The 8,617-nt window shown below is 40.3% G+C and overlaps 1 long non-coding RNA gene across 1 annotated transcript; it reads left to right on the forward strand.

The window, feature by feature from the left end:
* The first annotated feature begins 222 nt into the window (after positions 1-222).
* LOC118692745 (uncharacterized) lies at positions 223-3,835 on the forward strand. Its single transcript, XR_004981181.1, has 3 exons — positions 223-313; positions 2,448-2,570; positions 3,548-3,835. It is a non-coding gene; the product is annotated as an uncharacterized LOC118692745 (long non-coding RNA).
* Positions 3,836-8,617: the final 4,782 nt, after the last annotated feature.

The following is an 8,617-nucleotide window of genomic DNA, read 5'->3' on the forward strand; positions in this document are numbered from 1 at the left end:
GACTACATCAAAACTGGTGAATTAGGGTGCATATCCCTTAAAGCTCTCAATCCGTCCTGCTCTCTGAACCCCTGCCCTTCTCTTTTCTCCAGAACTCTTCACCTTTTTGAGGCACCCTCTCATGCCAAAGAGGACTCCACGAGCTCTTCTCTTTTACTTTTAACAAATCAAGTAGTCATTGGCACAAGGTGTCCTTGCAGAGCAGAGGAGAAGTTACTTCACTGAGCTGCCACAGCACCCCCCACCCCCCAGTGTGTGGATGTAGCATCTCCAGAGTTTGAGTTTCTTCCTATTTTTAGGAAACCTGGAAAGAGTAAGTTCTTCTCCACCTCTCCTCCCATTCTCCCTCCTACACAGCGGTGTTTAATCTCTCTCCTTCACAGCACAATCGAGTTTACTGCCTGATGCAAGTCTGGTAAAGGGTTACCAAATTGGTCAGGGGACTGGAGCTGAGCACATGCAAGAGGAGGCTGAGAGCAGGGTTTGTTCAGCCTTAAGAGGCTCAACAGAGGAAACAGCCTGAATCATCTCAGGAACAGATGGTGATGGGACGAGAAGCAATGGACCCAATGAAAATCCAAATTAAACAGGAAACAAAATCCTTCTCCGTAGAAATGTAAAACTTGATTAGAGAAGGCCCAGTATCACCTGAATCTGTTGGATTTATGTTGAGTGCCACTTCTGATTTAAACTATTCTGTCATTTTATGATTTCATTTATCACATCAAAAACTGTACCTTGCCACACTCCATTGGGAATGAGCCTAATAAGGAGCAGCAGCAGAACAGGCAAAGGGAGAAGGAGATGCATTGTAATTGCATTTGCACTGCTGTCATCACTGGATAACATGATAAAACAGCAATATAAACTCCAATTTTTGAGGTTGTGAGGAATCATGAACCATATGAATGGATTTTACTCATCATTGTGCTTCTTGATGTTTTACACAGTTGGGAAAGCAAGAGCCTTTAGTAAAGACCAAGGAAAACTCATCCCTGTCCTGTAACAGTCTCCCTGTAAAGACATCATCTCTCTATAACACTACAATTTGCATTCTCTGGGGCTGTCCTTAAGGTTGACCACAGCATTAGTGGTGTTTTTTAGCATTTCATGTTATTAAGACAACAAAAATTTTATAAGTCATACTTTGAAATGCACTGCTTGCTTGTAATTTGTTTACTACTTTTCTATGGCTCATGGTAGGTTTAGAAACTGGATTGGTAAGGTTTTTTTATGGTTAAAAAAGTTTTCAGGAGTTATACTGATAGTAAAAGAAACTCAATAATATTTAATCTTAAAAAGCGTTCTATGATTTTCTGATATAAAAAGCCTCTCAAAGAATTAACTGAAAGAATTAACATCTCACCACAGTGAGATGTTAATGAACATAGCATGAAAAGGCTCCAAACATAACAAACTGGCACTGATTTTCTGCATTACTAACCTCAGTTATCTAAATGCAAGATGTTTACTTTCAAGAAAGCTATACAGTGCCCAGTACACATGGAAGACATTTTTTAATCTGGTCACCTCAGGGAGACCTCAGTAAGTGGAACAGACCGGCATCCAGGAGAGAAGCAGGCAGTGGTATAGCAGCTGTTTTCAGCCTAATGGGGAACAAGGGTGTGAAAAAGGCACCTGTACTGGGTTGGAAAGCAGAGACCATCTCCAGAGAGGCATTCACTCCTACCTGCTTGGGGTGACACCTGGCTCTGGGCATAGGCAGATGCCATTTGTGCATCTTTGGATGCAGTAACCATCATTTGCAATGGACAGAAAAAACACACAGTCACTTTGTTGTACTGAGCACTGTTGGCAGCAGTCAGCTTGTGGAGACTGGCACAAGCCCTTGGTGCTCTGGTTCAGCTGCCTAGGCTCCAGCCCTGCCTCTGTAGGCAAAGCACCACAGCAGCTGCTGCAGACCCTTGGGACGAGCTGCAAATCCTGCTCTTCTTGGTGACTCTTGTACAACTATATACATCTAGGACAAAATAAGAATATATGTTGGCCACCAACACCTAATTATGTCCTTCACTGCATGGTGTGGTGGTAGAAAAACAGTCAGAGAGATGCATGTATTACTTTTAAACCACCCACTGATTTTTTTGTGCATGGTGCACTGCTTATTTCCTTTATGAATCACAGCCTGCCCTGGAGACTGATTATTTACTTGTTTGATTTTTAGGAGAGGGAACCAAATGAAAATGGCACTGGGCAGAGAACAACAGGCTGTTCACTGAGAGAGAGAGAGAGGGAACTTAGGGAGAAGACATCTTAATCTTGTGAACATTTTTTAAAAGGAGAAAATAATGTCTATTAGCAGGAATAAATTCCACTTATTTCCTCATAATTTCATTAGGAACTGGCATCTATACAGGATAAATGTCTTGGGTGGATCCCTATAACACTTCCTTTAATTTGCTTGCATTACGTTTCTATTGCTCTAGGTTTCTCATCGACAGACACAGAGTGCTCAGGAAGCAAGACAACACAAAATAATGATTTAGCAGCAACTAATTTGTATACATACAAATAGAGTAATTGCATCAGCTTTAAATTATGAAAAGGAGGTAAGTTAAAAGCTTAGTGAATTCGTTAATAGCTAGCGCTACATGAGTAAGAAAAGCAGAAAAGTTTCTTACATCTAACTTTGTCCCAAACATTCCATCAAACAAAGGCATTTTCTTAATGATTAAAAAGCAAAATTAATGATCCATGTTATTGAGGCAACATAAGCTTCTCAACAGAGACTTAATAATAGCTAGTTAATAGCTTCCCTGAATTGCTGGACCCACAGCCTCTCACAGCACTTGCCAAGCACAAACTGCCACAGGTCCCCTACCACAAATCCATCCCACCCTCTGGGAAAAGAACCTCAGCCTTCCACAGTCCTGAACACAATCCTGCTAATCATGTGGAATGCAGAGATGGTGGCTGGGTATGCGGGAAGCCTGCAGGGCAGTTTTGGGAGACCTGGGCAGAGCCCAGTAGGACAAGGGGCTGGCACAGGCACATAGCAGACAGCCCCTGGGAAAGTACTTGCCATCCCAGTCTTGGTGCAACAGGCTCCTTCCACAGCTCCCAGTGAGAAAAGGCACAGTGCACAGGGTGTTCCTGAGAGGCAGTGCTGCCCAGGTGAAAAAGCAAGAGCACTGCTTCTGCCGAGGGCTAATCCTTCACTTTTCTTTCAACAAGCCATTTATTGCCCCCTAAATATGGTCAATTTTGTGAAACCCTTTGAGGCCCTTTGGAAAAAGGGGGTCTGTGAGAACTAGATACTCAGCAATTTCAATCCTATTTAGAAGGGAACAAGTCAAGCCCCCCTTCCAGATTCCTCATGTCAGGGTGTGCCTTGAATACTGATGTGCAGCCTCTCATGCTGGTTTGCTCAAAGGCTTGAGTAAGTGAACAGCGACAGAACAAGGAAGCGCTTTACTCATGAGGGAGAATATGGTGACAAAGTATCATCCTCATGACAGCCGGAGGGCGGTGGCCTTTTAATCTCACTGGTTTTCCCTGAAATGCTGTTGCCTTCTTTTACCTGCAGGCACTTGGCACAGTAAGGAAAAGCATCATGTGGAAGAAAAACCCTTGGAATGATATTGCATCTATTCTTCTCACTGAGCTACAAGGACTGCATGATCTAGTTGTCCCTGCTAATTTCAGGGGGTTTGGACTAGATGACCTTTAAAGGTCCCTTCCAACCCAAACTATTCCATGATTCTATTTATACAGATTATGACCTTTTTCTAGCACTGTTTGCTGCAGTAAAACAGATGGTGCACAGTTTCATTCTGATCCAGGACTTTGACCCATCTTTTTGACATGCCAGAAAAAGAGATTAAATTGTGGTTCTGAATACACTAAAAGTTTGAGGTGTTGCTACCCTCAGAAAATAAAAGAAAGAGCATTTGCATAAGGATGCATCTTTCAGGTCCCTGTAAGTATAATCAACAGGGGACAATTTTGAAATCCCATTTTTTGGAAAATATTCTTTTTCTCCTTTAACTGATTCTTCTGTACAAGTTGGTAATTTGACTGCAAGTGATTTCCATGATAAACAAAAAATATAATGTGAGAAGCAGCTGACAAGCTGATCTTCTCATTGAATCCCACTGTATTTCTGCTGAAGTCCTATGACTTCTTATGCACTTTAACATTTATGACATATTATATTTCTGAGTTCCCCATTACACTTGGCATTCAACTCTGCAAAATATACACAGAATAAATGACAAAAGATTTCTGAGAAAAAAAATATAATTCAATAATTGTTCAAAAATTGCTGTAACTTCAAGCTATAAAGATAGATGTGGATAAATATTTAGGAGTGTTAGGAGTGAGAGCTAAAACTGGAAGCAAAATGTTTGCTTAAATTTTCCCACATTAGCACTTCCATCCTCCCAACAATACACAAAAGACAGAGGAGGTTCCGAGTGAGACAGCATTGAAGGAACAAATTGCTGGTCTGACATGGTCAAAATAAATTAATATAAAACCATATCTGGTTTCCCTAATTACTGGAATGGAAATTGCTAAGTTCTGAGTGTAGTCTAGAGACTGGTGAAGTGTCCTGCCTACAAACTGTAATTTTGTTGAAAGCACTGTGTTCTTTGGGTAAATCTGCTAGATGAACTTCCTATTTTGGATGACATAGGAAAACCTTTTTTGTTTTCCCAACACAATAAAATGTGAAGAAAGACATAAATGGCCTCTGAGGCACACACTGTCTTAAAAAAAGTGGTGTTACCACTGCTTGAGAAATTAATTTCACATTTTCCAACAGAGATGTATCTGCCTCTGTATGGACGCATTAAATGAGAAAGTTGTTTCAGAATCAGCTCCATAATTCCACTAACACTTTCAAGGCATGTTGCAAATGCAATTATCTCCAAAAGCAAGACTATTTAAGACATGTAACTGCATAATTAGGGTCTCTTCTGGTTCATCATTACAAGAGACTAACTAAGATTAAAACATGACTTGATTTTTATCTACTTTTTCTCCTTTTTCACCTGATATTTCTTGGTAACTATTAATAGAACAGATAATAAAAAGAAAATTTTTTGTTCGCCTCTTCAGTAATAGCCATTGCTAATTTCCATTACAAGTTGTTTTCCTCAGGCTTTAGAAAAATAGAATTGCAATGACAATAAGCAATTTATTTCTGTGAACAGAAAAACCTTGACTTTATGGCTAATAATAGACAAGTAAATATTTTCCTTTAGCAAGAAAAAATTGAAACATGTCAAAACAACATTAAAGTGAAATCTGACCATTAACATTAATGAAGAGTGGAGAGTTTTTCCATAATAGAATAGCAGCAAATTCTCCAGACATGGGAAAAATGCTGAAGTTGTTTACAGCCACTTGTGTACATAGTGAATAAATAAAAGATGTCTTGGCATTAAATATGAATCCAAAACCAGAAAATTAAGGCAAGCATCTAGAAAGCAAGTAATTAGTGGCTGATGTCTGAGATCACACACCTGAGATCACAGAGGAAAAGCAGATCTTCTGTTAAAGCATTGTGCTGCAGGAAGACTACGACATAGTTGCCATCATGAAAATGCGATGGCATGAACTTGTACAACTGGAGTGCTGCAATGGATGTGTAGATCTTTAATCAGACATCTCTTTTCCTCCACACATCCCAGGCACAGGCAGCCCTCTCTGCTCTATGTCTCTCATCATTTGAGTTCAATGACACAGGCACAGAGGCATTCACTGCCCATGCTCCCATCTCAATCCTCTCCTGGTCCCACAGGCCAGAGCATGCATGGATTACAAGCAATAGTAGAAGATGAGATGGCTATAAGTGCTGGAGGGAGCAATTACATCCTACACGATTTAAAGGTGGTTCACTGGTTTGGCTTTTCTTAATATTTGAAGAAAGAGGTGACACCATTTCTCACATCACTTTCTGATGTGTAAGACCTATTCTCTAGTGCATGGTGTGAGGCAAAATAAAGAGGAAAAGCCTAGGTGATACACAGCCAGCACAGGAAGACTGAGATACAATGCCACACAAGAGGATATGCAATATTCAGAGCAGTAATCGAGGCTGTGGATGAGCTGTATCCAGGCCCCCTAGAGAATTATTATTTACTCTGTACACCCCAGAGCCCATTATGCCAGGCAACAGAAGAAGGATAACCATTACCTTTATTGCTAGAATTGCAGAGTAGAAAAATGTCATTAATAAGAGTAGGAGTTTGACCTGTCCATTTCTCCCTGCTGCCTTTCTGTGACTTCTCCATGCCTACTGAAGTTGCTCTCACACACATACACTGAGCCAATGTGGGAACAAAGCTTATTTTAAACAAAGAGAAAACTGTTACATATCAAACTTTGAAAAGCTACACATGAAAAACTGGAGACACAACCTTACTTTTGCTGGTGGCTTCACCTCTTTTTTCTAACTCTCAACTTATAAGCAGAATTTATGTGTGAGGTTCTATAGTGACATCTGGTTTTAATACAGGGCTTTCCACCACTAAAATTCCACCACTAAAATTCTTTCTTAAAACTCTGTTTTAAAACACAGAGATTGAAACCTATCTCTGTCCCAGTTACCTGCTTCATTCCTTTCTTGGAGGTTCCCATCCTGCTGCATAGTTTAGCTGCTGCAGGGTGGACAGCATGTATTCCAGCCCCACAGCTGCCTGGGCACCAGCACAGTTTCTGAAACAGCTCCTGTCACATGTAATTTCATTTTACAGACTGGCAGTTTAGACCAGTGCCAATTGTCTCAGTACCTGTGAACTACGGCTGTTGAGCAGCTGCTAGACAAGTAGCTGCAGGGAAAATCAGAAGGGACAGGATGGGCTGCCAGGGACAGATCCACTACAGACATCTCTGCTTAGAATCCCTGTGGGCTAGCTGTCAAGCAGGAATCATGAGGAGCATTGGTCAACAGAGAGCAGCAAATGCTCCACTCAGGTGGATATTGCCAGGAACCTCACCTCTAGTCACATCAGTGCATGTGGTGGCCCAGAGCTGGCCATCAGTCTTCCCAGCAAGGCTGTAAGATTGAAAGACTTCCAGTGAGAACAAAAAGAGAGACAGAGTCTCTTGTAACAAGCACTGGTTCAAAAGCAGGCTAACATGGTCAAATCAGCTTTCAATTTGAGTATTAGCAATAGGAGTAAGTGGACAGTGGCTGTGCTTTAAAATTATAAGAAAAGCCCAGTAAGTTCTTCTCTCTTTAAATATATCCCCCTACACCACAAACAGCTTTACTTTAACAAAAAGCACGTTGGATCCTTAATGGAAACACAGCAGAGCTCGGACTGTGGGAACACAGCTGCTAAGCAACCTTACCAACATCCTGTCTATTCCTGCAAAGTAGCTGTGAATAATTACTCCTCCATGTAACCCTTGCCTTTCTGTCACACCTCTTCCACAGCTGTATACTCTTGGAACTGCAAATGGGCCCAAACCAAACTCCCAGAGATAAAATTATTCTCATATTTAAGGAAATCTGGCAGGAAATCCAAGCAGGTGTCTGCTCTCCCTCACTACAACTGGAGCCCTAAATTTAAACAATCAAAACTTTAAAGGCTGTTTTTCTGTTTCAGATTCTGTGGTTCAAGCCAGTCTATACTTGTTTTCTCACTCTGATCTCTACTGACAGCAGCAACTTTAAAAACCAACCATAAACCAAAAAATTTTACCAGTCATTACAAAATGCTTTCAAAATATTGATGGAAATGAAGCCATTTACTACATTCACTGACTATTCTGTCCATTTTCCCTGAATGTTGAGCTAGTGCTGCTTTGTAGGAAAGAAGATTTTATTTCACAACTGAATGAAACAAACCCAACCAACACAGTGTTTGTGGTAAAAGAATGAATCACTGCCTTCTTGGCACATCTGAACGTTTACAAAAGAAATGAGCATTGCCCAACTTTACCTTGTTGTCTGGGAGGCTGCCCAGAGATTTACTTCCAAAGGATCCTGGTCTATTTAAACTCCCCAGATTAGGGACTGCACAAATTTTAAAAACCAGAATTCAATAGAAAGGCTAAAGACTGCTGATCATTCTTCAGAAGTACTCAGAAAGCTGTTTGCTTTGGATAGTAAATTTTCAGCACTACAATATTAGCACATAGTAAAGCTACGTCCCTGACAATGCAAAATTTAATCTGTCACTGAGATATTTCATCTCTAATAAATGTATCACCATATTATTGGACTATATAACTAATAGTTATACAATATAACACCTATAATATATTAATAATATTACATTACAAAGATTGAAATATCCAATATTGGAGGAGTTAATATTTATAAAAATAAGTGTCTAGAACTGAATCTCCTGTGGCATTATGAGGTAGTTGGGAGATACATTTACTCTGCAGAGTTTTACCCATAGGAAATATTATTCCAGATCTTAGAAATTACAATCTCAAGACAATGATTTTCCATCTTTTCTAAGTATGTTGGACTGAAAATGTTCCATAGTGACTGAGGGTTCCAATATATTGCAGTATAGCCTAGTAGTAACAACTTTGATTGTCCTCCACACCTATCACAGAGCCATTAGAAAGCATCAGCAGAATCCAGAAGCCTAAGTATGCATTGAAAACCTCTTTTTCCAAACAGCAAACA

Source organism: Molothrus ater, chromosome 2 (genome assembly GCF_012460135.2).
Source record: "Molothrus ater isolate BHLD 08-10-18 breed brown headed cowbird chromosome 2, BPBGC_Mater_1.1, whole genome shotgun sequence".
Classification (NCBI taxonomy): domain Eukaryota; kingdom Metazoa; phylum Chordata; class Aves; order Passeriformes; family Icteridae; genus Molothrus; species Molothrus ater.